Consider the following 12,632-nt stretch of genomic DNA (forward strand, 5'->3'; position numbering starts at 1 on the left):
TTCAGTACAGTTCAATCACTCAGTCTCGTCTGACTCATTGGGAGCCATTAGGGAAGACCTATAGATTTATTTATTTATATAAACAGATCAATAGCAGTATGCTATGCACCAATAGCCACAACAGTTTTTCCAAGTTTTGAAGTTATATGAATAAAATTATAGAGACATTCAACATGCTCCAGAAGAACTATACAATAAAAGATCTTAAGGACCCAGATAAGCATGATGGTATAACCACTCACCAAGAGCCAAACATCCTCGAGTGTGAAGTCAACTGGGCCTTAGGAAGCATCACCATGAACAAAGCTAGTGGACGTGATGGAATTCCAGCTGAGCTATTTCAAATCCTAAAAGATGATGCTTTGAAAGTGCTGCAATCAATATGCCAGCAAATTTTTAGAACTTAATAGTGGCCACAGAACTGGAAAAGGTCAGTTTTCATTCCAATCCCAAAGAAAGGCAATGCCAAAGAATGTTCAAATTACTACACAATTGCATTCATCTCACATGTCAGCAAAGCAATGCTCAAAGTTCTCCAAGCTAGGCTTCAACAGCACACAAACAGTGAACTTCCAGACATTCAAGCTGAATTTAGAAAAGGCAGAGGAGCCAGAGATTAAATTGCCAACATTCGTTGGATCATAGAAAAAGCAAGAGAATTCCAGAAAAATATCTACTTCTACTTCATTGACTACAATAAAGCCTTTGACTGTGTGGGTCACAGCAAACTATGGAAAATTCTTAAAGACATGAGGATACCAGACCACCTTACCTGTGTCCTGAGAAACCTGTATGCACGTCAAGAAGCAACAGTTAGAACCAGACAAAGTAAAAAGGACTGGTTCAAAATTGGGAAAGGAGTATGTCAAGGCTGTATACTGTCACCCCACTTATTTAATTTATATTCAGAGTACTTCATGCAAAATGCTGGGCTGGATGAAGCACAAGTTGGAATCAAGATTGCCAGGAGAAATATCAATAACCTCAGATACACCGAAGACATTGCCCTTATGGCAAAAAGCAAAGAGGAACTACAGAGCCTCTTGATGAAAGTGAAAGAGAAGAGTAAAAAAAAGCTGTATTAAAACTCAACATTCAAAAAATGAAGATCATATCCTCTGGTTCCATCACTTCATGACAAATAGATGGGGAAACAATGGAAACAGTGAGAGACTTTATTTTCTTGGCTTCCAGAATCACTGCAGATGCTGACTGCAGCCATGAAATTAAAAGATGCTTGCTCCTTAGAATAAAAGCTATGACAAACCTAGACAGCATATTAAAAAAAAACAGAGACATTACTTTGCCGACAAAGGTCTGTATAGTCAAAGTTATGGTTTTTCCAGTAGTCATGTATGGATGTGAGAGTTGGACCATAAAGAAGGCTGCACACCAGAGGATTGATGCTTTTTAACTGTGGTGCTGCAGAAGACTCTTAAGAGTCCCTTGGACTGCAAGGAGATCAAACCAGTCAGTTCTAAGGGAAATCAGGAAATCAGTCCTGAATATTCATTGGAAGGACTAACGCTGAAGCTGAGACTCCAATACTTTGGCCACCTGATATGAAGGACTGACTCATTGGAAAAGACCCTGATGCTGGGAAAAATTGAGGGCAGGAAGAGAAGGGGATGACAGAGGATGAGATGTTTGGATTGCATCACCAACTCAATGGACATGAGTTTGAGCAAGCACTGGGGAGATGAAGGACAGTGATGCCTGGAATGCTGCCATGTGTGGGGTTTCATAGAGTTAGGCATGACTGAGTGACTGAGCAACAACTACAAGCACACTCCAAAAAAAAAAGGTTAAAAACAAAAACCTCAAAAATAGCTAAGTTCTGTTACTGTTTTTGTACCTGGTACCATTTTTTAAAAATTAGCTTCTCAATCATCATCTGGAAAGAACACAGTCTAGAATACCTTCATTTAAAACACTTGTGATAAAGCATGGTCACTACTACTTATCATAAGGATCACTGGAGATGACTCAGCCTCTAGTTTTTAAAATCAAACTTGTTCTGCCAAATACAAGACCCTGAATTTATGCAAATTAAACATGCTTTTTACATGTTTTACATGTAAAATTACACTGTGGGAGACCTGGGTTCAGTCCCTGGGTGGGGAAGATCCCCTGGATAGGGAAATGGCAACCCACTCCAGTATTCTTACCTGGAAAATCCCATGGATGGAAGAGCCTGGTAGGATACAGTCCATAGGGTCGCAAAGAGTTGGACACGACTGAGCGACTTTCTTTCTTCTTTCTTAAACATGCTTTGACTACCTGGCCACCAAAACTTTTCCCATTCAGATCAACAACAGTTTTAATTGCTGCCTCAACCCTGTCGAATTCTAAGTATATTCACACTGCTTCATCAACAGGGCCATCACAAATTTCAAATATCACACATTTTCCAACTTTGCCATATTTTTCACACTCTTCCTTGGTTTCAACTTCCAAATCTTCATCCACCTCTCCTGCACCAACCCTGTTCCTGACTAGGATCACTTTGGTAGGGCACAAGTATTTTAGCTAGTGGATTTCAATTCAACTTCTTGGTTGCCTCTATCTCGGTGGCTTGGCCCACGATGATTGCCTCCCCACTTGGTGGTCTTCTCCACTGATGGTGCTGTGCTCAGACCCTGCTCTTGCTTCCTGATACCCTGGCCTTCCCAGAAGCCTTATTTCTGCATAAATTTATGTACTACCCTGCCCCCCATGTTGGCGAGGAAAGAGTTGCCAATGCTGGTTGTCTGGGATCGCAGTCTGTCCTATTCCTTGTACACTGTGGAAGGGATAGAAACTTTGGAAGACTGTGAGCGAGGTGGCGAATCCTCTTCATAAGGGACGTCTTGGGGTAACTCTGTCCTTCTCCACAAGAGACGTGGCGGGGTGTGATGGTGGCTCCGCCCTTATTCTTTTCCTCCTCTCTCACTCATAATCTACATCTTCAACAGAATCTGGATCTGGTGCACCTGGAAAATCCACTAGCTTCATGTCTATTTATGCCTTTTTTCTCTCTCTTCTGTTTCCTTCTGTCTTTCCAGTTCTTGCTGTCTCTGTTGCTCTTCTCTTTGGTGCTTCACTACTTTCTTATAATCATTAGGAAACATGGGATCCTATACATCAGCTGAGGGGATAAACACTTATCCTGCAGAAAACTGGCTGGAAACGGTCGTTGATGCCCGTGGTCATGTGTGGTGGGGGGTCCCCTATTTGTTGCTCATGAAAAGCCACTTCGATTCAGGCCAATTGCTAGAGGAAGGATTGCACTTTGTTTTGTCCTCTGGCTCTTGGCTTGAGTGAGAGCTACCTTCTTCACCTGGTGCTGAGAATGCAGAAGTTTGAAGTATTTGGACCAGCCTTCTGTTTTTGAGCCACTGGTCGCCACTCCCGGGTTGCCGTACAGGGACATCTTCTCAGTTCAATGCAAGCACACCTGGCAGATGCTTCTGGCACCACAGATGTGCACAAGGCCCACCATGCTGCATTGTTGCTGGGCTGGGCAATCATTGTCAGCCCTCAATGGCCTGACCCCTCTGGAGGCCATCTCTTTGATTTTTAATACACTGTCTAGGTCTATCATAGCTTTCCCTCCAAGGAGTCACTGTCCATAGCGATTTTGGAGCAGGCAAAAATAAAATCTATCACAGCTTCCACTTTCCCCCCTTCTATTTGCAGATGACACCACTCTTAAGGCAGAAAGTGAAGAGGAACTCAAAAGCTTCTTGATGAAAGTGAAAGAGGAGAGTGAAAAAGTTGGCTTAAAGCTCAACATTCAGAAAACTATGATCATGGCATCTGGTCCCATCACTTCATGGAAAATAGATGGGGGAAAAGTGGAAACAGTGGCAGACTTTATGTTTTTGGGTTCGAAAATCACTGCAGATGGTGATTGCAGCCATGAAATTAAAAGACACTTACTCCTTGGAAGGAAAGTTATGACCAACCTATATAGCATATTAAAAGCAGAAACATTACTTTGCCAAAAAAGGTTCGTCTAGTCAAGACTATGGTTTTTCCAGTGGTCATGTATGGATGTGAAAGTTGGACAATAAAGAAAGCTGAGCACAGAAGAATTGATGCTTTTGAAGTGTGGTGTTGGAGAAGACTCTTGGGAGTCCCTTGGACTGCAGGGAGATCCAACCAGGCCATTCTAAAGGAGATCAGTCCTGGGTGTTCATTGGAAGGACTAATGCTAAAGCTGAAACTCCAGTACTTTGGCCACCTCATGCAAAGAGTTGACTCATTGGAAAAGACTCTGATGCTGGGAGGGACTGGGGGCAGGAAGAGAAGGGGACTACAGAAGATGAGATGGCTGGATGGCATCACTGACTCGATGGATGTGAGTCTGAGTAAACTCCGGGAGTTGGTGATGGACAGGGAGGCCTGGTGTGCTGTGATTCATGGGGTCACAAAGAGTTGGACATGACTGAGAGACTGAACTGAACTGAATGAACTGATGGGACCAGATGCCATGATCTTAGTTTTTTGAATGTTGAGTTTTATGCCAGGTTTTTCACTTTCCTCTTTCACCTTCATCAAGAGGCTCTTTAGTTCCTCTTCACTTTCTGCCATTAAAGTTCCCTAATGGTGCAGTCAGTAAAGAATCTGCCTGAAATGCAGAAGACCTGGGTTAGATCCCTGCGTCAGGAAGATTGCCTGGAGAAGGAAATGGCAACCCACTCCAGTATTCTTGCCTGGAAAATCCCAAGGAGAGAAGAGCCTGGAGGGCTACAATCCCTTGGGTTGCAAGAGTCGGACTTGACTGAGTGACTTAACTACATCTGCATATCTGGGGTTGTTGATATTTCTCCCAGCAATCTTGATTTCAGCTTGTGATTCATCCAGCCAGGGATTTTGCATGATGCACTCAGCATATAAATTAAATAAGCAGGGTGACATTATACAGATTCTTCATACTCCTTTCCCAATTTTGAACCAGTCCATTGTTCCATTTCCAGTTCCAACTGTTGTTTCTTGATCTGCTTACAGATTTTTCAGGAAACAAGGAAGGTGGTTTGGTATTCACATCTGTAATTCTCCACAATTTGTTGTGATCCACAGAGTGAAAGGCTTTAGCATTGTCAATGAAGCAGAAGTAAATATTTTTTTCTGAAATTCCATTGCTTTCTCTATAATCCAACAAATGTTGGCAATTTGGTCTTAGGTTCCTCTGACTTTTCTAAACCCAGCTTTAAAGTGAATCTGTTATACACTCACATATATCTACTCTTTTTAAAAATTATTTTCCCAAATAGACCGTTACAGAGTAATGAGTAGAGTTCCTTGTGCTATACAGCAGATCCTTATTAGTTATTTAGTTTTATGTATTCGGCTTTCCTGGTGGTTCAGATGGTAAAGAACCCACCTGCAATGTGGGAGACCTGGGTTTGATCCCAGGGTTGGGAAGATTCCCTGGAGAAGTGAACAGCTACCCACTCTGGTATTGTTGCCTAGAGAATTTCATGGACAGAGGAACCTAGCAGGCTACAGCAGCACGCCAGGCCTCCCTGTCCATCACCAACTTCCAGAGTTCACTGAGACTCACGTCCATCGAGTCAGTGATGCCATCCAGCCATCTCATCCTCTGTTGTCCCCTTCTCCTCCTGCCCTCAATCCCTCCCAGCATCAGAGTCTTTTCCAATGAGTCAACTCTTCGCATGAGGTGGCCAAAGTATTGGAGTTCCAGCTTTAGCATCATTCCTTCCAAAGAAATCCCAGGACTGATCTCCTTCAGAATGGACTGGTTGGATCTCCTTGCAGTCCAAGGGACTCTCAAGAGTCTTCTCCAACACCACAGTTCAAAAGCATCAATTCTTTGGTGCTCAGCCTTCTTCACAGTCCAACTCTCACATCCATACATGACCACAGGAAAAACCATAGCCTTGACTAGATGGACCTTTGTTGGCAAAGCAATGTCTCTGCTTTTGAATATGCTATCTAGGTTGGTCATAACTTTCCATCCAAGGAGTAAGTGTCTTTTAATTTCATGGCTGCAGTCACCATCTGCAGTGATTTTGGAGCCCAGAAAAAAAAAGTCTGACACTGTTTCCACTGTTTCCCCATCTATTTCCCATGAAGTGATGGGACCGGATGCCATGATCTTCATTTTCTGAATGTTGAGCTTTAAGCCAACTTTTTCACTCTCCACTTTCACTTTCATCAAGAGGCTTTTGAGTTCCTCTTCATTTTCTGCCATAAGGGTGGTGTCATCTGCATATCTGAGGTTATTGATATTTCTCCTGGCAATCTTGATTCCAGCTTGTGTTTCTTCCAGTCCAGCGTTTCTCATGATGTACTCTGCATATAAGTTAAATAAGCAGGGTGACAATATACAGCCTTGACGAACTCCTTTTCCTATTTGGAATCAGTCTGTTGTTCCATGTCCAGTTCTAACTGTTGCTTCCTGACCTGCACACAGATTTCTCAAGAGGCAGGTCAGGTGGTCTGGTATTCCCATCTCTTTCAGAATTTTCCACAGTTTATTGTGATCCACACAGTCAAAGGCTTTGGTATAGTCAATAAAGCAGAAATAGATGTTTTTCTGGAACTCTCTTGCTTTTTCTATGATCCAGCAGATGTTGGCAATTTGATCTCTGGTTCCTCTGCCTTTTCTAAAACCAGGTCACCCAGATATTAATAACTGCAGACCCGGGTGACATCTACTGCAGCTGTATTTGTGACTCCCAAACTAGAGCTGCTTAGCAAAGCTATTCTCAAATACCTGACCCACAAAATCCCAAGCATTTTTTAAAGTTTCAGTGTTTTGGGGTAATTTGTTATTCATAAATGGTAGCTGAAATAGTCCTCAATATTTCAAGGGATGACTTCTAATTAAAGTTCATTGGAATGAAGTACATACAACTTGAGGGAGAAGAGTATACAGAGAAAGTTAAATGTAGTTGTATTTTATAGAAGAAAAGTTTGGAATCTTGTATACTTTTCTCTAAGCATCTTCTTCAATAAAGGCATGCTAGTAATATTTCCTGTGTTCAGTTCAACTCTTTTCTTCTCTCTGATCTTCTCATAGAGGAAACACTTGAGTTTCCTCTCCCATAGTACTCCTTATCCATTTTGATTTATATTCTGACCTTCATTCAAAGCACCATTCCTTCTGTCTGAACTGGCATCATTGGCCTTTGGAAATAAAAATAAGGGAAAGAAGAAAGTGAACATCTTAGAAGAATAGGTGAAAAATTTGAATGATACTTGAGAATGTCTCAATTTTTATTTCATTTCCAAAAAACCTTCAATTAGCCATTTCATTTTATCTAGCACATTTTTAATAAAAAATCAAATAGCTACATATAAATATTACTGTGGGTCTTCTCAACGGACATGAGTTTAAGTAGCCTCCGGGAGTTGGTGATGGACAAGGAAGCCTGGCTTGCTTCAGTCCATGGGATCGCAAAGAGGTGGACACAACTGAGCGACTGAACTGAACTGGATTGAATGGTTTCCTAAATGTCCAATTTATCTTTGTTTGTATTTTTCTTTTATTTTTTAAATTGCTTCATAGTTAATTTAAAATGTGTTGGTTTCAGGTTTACAGAAAAGTGTTTCAGTTACACACACACACACACATATATACATATATATATATATATTCTTTTTAATATTCTTTTCCATTATAGGTTATTATGAGATACTGCATATAGTTCCCTGTACTATACAGTAGTCTTTATTGTTTCTATATTTTATATATAGTAGTATTTGTATGTTAATTCCAAATTCCTGATTTACCTCTCCCTATAAAATTTACTTTTTAAAATGTTTTTAAAGCATATGTTAAAATATATTTTAGTTAGAATATTATTTATACGTTAACCAATCCTTGTTTTCTTAGCACATGACTTTGAGTACCTTGACATAATCACTGAATATGTAAGACTTTCTTTATATATATGTATATAATGAAATTGGTTAAAAAGTAAATATATGTCTAAGTATATCATCTTGAGCTTAGAAAATAATCGCATTAACCTTCAAGTATGTTATTTTACTAGCTATAAGCTGTGAAGTAATCTATGATTCAGCTTACTCATACTGCTCTGCCCTTGTACAGGGATGATCTAGCTGATGACAATCTGGCAGATTTATGTCCAGGCAGAATTAGTCCCACCCTGTGTGGGTGTTGGCTTGAATGCCTCTAGTCCCCAGGGGGCAAAGAGGTCCTGTCACCTCAGCAGGCAGAAAGGGCAAGTTGGAGCCAGCTAACATCCGTCAGGAACTCCATGGCCAAAGGCATGATCTGGAGGGAAGAACTGAGTTCACTGTCAACTACACTAAATTGAAAAGGAAAAATAATGTAAGTTAGGTCATCAACTTGGTCCCAATCATAAGGAGAAAACTGCTAGCTGTAAAATAGCACTAGTAATTTATCTTTAATTGTGAAACCAGTTTAGCAAATGTATGCTATTGTTAGTTACTCTAGAATGGGTGGTATGTACATTGTACTGATTTGGAACAATAATGAAGAAAAATTGACATTTATCTGTTGAATTCTTTGATGGAGGCTTCTAGGGAAAATGACTAGAGCCAGAGGCTCTAAAATCTAGCTCAGTCCTTCAATGAGCTTACAATCTCAATTTTTTTAAACTGTACAATGCAGAACCTTTAAGGACATTTTCAGATATAAGATTCTGAGTACTGAAAATCATCTTCATTTATTTAAAATGCTTTTGCATTTATAAGGTATTAACTTTTAACTTATATAGCTGCTTTTTTGATGGGAGTCTTAATTACCTTTAATCTAATAAATTTGTGAGAAGAAAGTACTCTGTTTTGGAAAACAACGTTCCCATGAGTTCACATAAGTGATTTGGAAACATAAAGATTTAACTTCATGTATGAGGAAGGTCAATGCACACTTAAAATTTTATCGAAACCCTTAAAACTGGAACAAAGAAGTGGGTATATTTGAGAAAAGCAGAATTAATGCTGGAGTCATGTGTTTTCAGACAAATGCCCTTGTGATGCACGGTGTGAACACAGCAAAATGCTTGGTGTTTATTTTTATAATTGGATTTGCCTTGTGATCAGAGTGAGTAACTAATGGTGTTTGATAAGATATGGCTTAAAGCATAATAATGCTTTGGCTTAAGGCATCTTAAAGACATTTTGCAGTGCTGTATTTTAAATCTGGAAGAGTTAAAAGCAATTTATTTTAATAGTATCAGTAGTAGTAATTAGATGGATAGATAGAAAGATCTATTTGAAGGTAAGAGGTCCTTAGTATCAGCAAAGACCCAGTGAATGAGGTAAGGTAAGGAGGCCCTGCCCTGTAGGTAGGAGTATATTTGCAAAGACAGGTCAGTTCTGAGTCACCATTTTTGGGTGATGGCAGGCCAATGAAATCAGTCCACCTTTGTATTCTCCTGACTAGAGCTAGATCTGGGTCAATTCCAAACTCTGCCTATGTGGAAAGGAAAACAGGCATGGGCAGGCCAAGTAGTGAGCATAGGTCTAATGGGAGCTCAAGTATATGACTCTCCAGAAAATAGTAAGGGCAATATAAGCTAGTTTAGACTTGGAGTGAAGGAGAGAAGCAGTCAATTTCCTCACCAGAATGTAAGCAAACCATTCCTGAAGCTTCCAGAAACTTTCAGTTCAGTCACTCAGTTGTGTCTGACTCTTTGTGACCCTATGGACTGCAGCACACCAGGCTTCCCTGTCCATCACCAACTCCTGGAGCTTACTCAAACTCATGTCCCTTGAGTTGGTGAAGCCATCCAACTATCTTATCCTCTGTCGTCCCCTTCTCCTCCAGCCTCCAATATTTCCCAGCATCAGGGTCTTTTCCAATGAGTCAGTTCTTTGCATCAGGTAGCCAAAGTATTAGAGTTTCAGCTTTACCACCAGTCTTTCCAATGAATATTCATGACTGATTTGCTTTAGGATTGACTGATTAGATCTCCTTGCAGTCCAAGGGTCTCTCAAGAGTCTTCTCCAACACCACAGTTCAAAAGTATCAACTCTGGGTCTCAACTTTCTTTATAGTCCAATTCTCACATCAGTACATGAATATGGGAAAAACCATAGCTTTGACTAGACAGACCTTTGCCTGCAAAGTAATGTCTCTTCTTTTAAATATGCTGTCTAGGTTGGTCAGGAGAAGGCAATGGCAACCCACTCCAGTACTCTTGCCTGGAAAATCCTATGGATGGAGGAGCCTGGTAGGCTGCAGTCCATGGGGTCGTGAAGAGTCGGACACGACTGAGCAACTTCACTTTCACTTTTCACTTTCATGCATTGGATAAGAAAATGGCAACCCACTCCAGTGTTCTTGCCTGGAGAATTCCAGGGATGGGGGAGCCTGGTGGGCTGCCGTCTATGGGGTCGCACAGAGTCGGACACGACTGAAGTGACTTAGCAGCAGCTTAGCAACTAAGTCATAACCAGGAACTTAGGGATATGTTTTGATTTGTGCAGCAACCTCTGGATTTTCTCGTTTGGACTGAGGTAATTGGATGATTCTTGGAAACTTTGTGATAGGATAATCTAGACCAGTGATTTTCAAACATCAGTTTGCACATGAATACAAGAGGATTTTGTTAAAATAAAGTCCCTAAGCCAGTAGATGTAGAGTGGGTCCCAAATATTTGCAATTCTAACATGCTCCTAAGTTGAAACTGACATTACTTTTCTGGAGACCCCACAATGAGTAGCAAGGGGACCAGCAGTTCTTTCTGGCTGCATATTGTAGGGTTACCATATGTAGGGCTATCAGATTTGGCAGGATACAGGATACCCAGTTAAATTGAGGTTCAGATGAACAACAAATGATGTTTTAGTGTACATATATTCCTTGAAAATATTTGGGACACATTTATTATTAAAAAACAAACAAACAAACATATCCCTTGTTTATTTGGAATTCAGTTACATGAGCACCCTCCATTTCACCTGGATCCAACATGAAGAAAATTTTAAAATGTCCATGCCTGAGTTCTTATCCCAGATATTCTGGTTGAATTGGTCCAGGGCACAGCTTGAGCAAGTGGATGTCACAGAAGACCCTATATGACTTTAATGCACAGCCGAGGTTGAGAGTTACTTGTAAAATGTCATCCCCTTATCAGTTAGGTGAGGACATCGAAACCTAGGGGATTATATAGCTTGGTCAGTGGTAGAATGGGGAGGACAATCTAGTGTTTTGGGCACTCTTATATGCTTCCTTCATCTTGGGTAGAAAGTGTATTTCCTTCCTTAGGAACCTAAATGGAACCTTAGGAACTTTATTGGTTCCCAGATCCCTGAGGCTGGAGGTCATCTCTCTTCATCTAAGTCACTCTCTTTAACCCTGCAGACCTCATCTCAGTGAAGTATTCAGAATGCATTTAGAAATCTGCCTATTATGAATCTTAATTCATGGATGCTTTAAAATTCATTTATTCTCATTCTTAACCTCATATCTGGTTGCTTTAAAAAAACATTTCTGGGTGTCTTAGTGCCAACCCCAGAGGTTCTGATTTAATTGGTCTGGGGTGCAGCCGAGGCACTGGGAGTATTGGAAAGCTCCCTGAGGGATTCAAGTGTAGACAAGGATGAACAGTACTGCTCTATCAGACTGTTCAAATGCAGTGGACCTGGGGCCTGTTCTCTAAAGTTGTGGTGGGTCCAACGGAGCCCATAACAGATGTGTGTAAATCAGCAACTTCAAAGGCTGGAAACACTGAGCTTGACTGCAGGGTAAACCTGGAATGCCTCATATGTTATTCTTTCAAGACTTGTCAAAGCATCTGAATCCGTTCTAATTAAGAAACACATAGTTTCCTTAGATTCCAGCCTCTTAAAACACCTATATGAGCCTTATGTGTATTTCCACATATTGGTCCTAGGATATCATGTTTCTCTGATGAAATTCAGAGTAGATAGTTATTTAAAATAATAATAATAAAGAAAGAGGTAGGAGGTGGGTAGTGGAAGAGAAAACCAGCATTTGCTTAATCTGAACTTTCTAACTAGAAGTTTCAAGGTGCTAGAAATATTTCCTTAGCTCCAGTCTTTCCCTGTGATCTTGTACTTTTTCCACTCATCAGAAAAAAGTGGACCAGATTCTTACTTTAGAAACAGCTGCATATCAGGCCTTTTGTGAAGAAGGAAGATTTCTTAGGCAAAGTATGTTGGCAGGAACTAGGACAATAAACAGTAAGACTTTGTACTTTCTTCCCACTTTCTTTTTCAGGAATTGAAATGTACTTAGATCAAGACAGGGATGAATTGCTACTCTTTAAGACAGACAGATGAGGGTCCTCGGAAGTCTCAAAATTACAGAGTGATATTTTCCATACTTCTGAAGGTTATTCATGGCTTTTCAACAGGGAAACACAGTCTTTCTACCCATCAGGGAATGATGAATAATTAAAATAATAATTAGGCTTATTAAGTAACCTGATCCCATTATATTGAATACCATTTTGTGTCTACAAGATTATTGAATTAGATTTAGGTAACTAGATCATATTATTGGAGGTTCACCAGCTTGTCCAAGCCAGACTTCCCAAATTCCTTTTCAAATGTTCTTCACACTAAGACAGACCACCATGATTTTGTTGATGGTTCTTATTTTATTCTTTATATTAGATAGACTTTGATTTACTTCCTCTAGGTCAACTGAGAGAAAACTAGGT

At 40.4% G+C, this 12,632-nt stretch overlaps 1 pseudogene; it reads right to left on the reverse strand.

Moving 5' to 3' along the window:
* Window positions 1-1,861: 1,861 nt before the first annotated feature.
* Window positions 1,862-3,637, reverse strand: LOC788294 (splicing factor 45-like; annotated as a pseudogene).
* Window positions 3,638-12,632: the final 8,995 nt, after the last annotated feature.

The sequence above is a fragment of the Bos taurus genome, chromosome 13 (assembly GCF_002263795.3).
Source record: "Bos taurus isolate L1 Dominette 01449 registration number 42190680 breed Hereford chromosome 13, ARS-UCD2.0, whole genome shotgun sequence".
NCBI classification, from domain to species: domain Eukaryota; kingdom Metazoa; phylum Chordata; class Mammalia; order Artiodactyla; family Bovidae; genus Bos; species Bos taurus.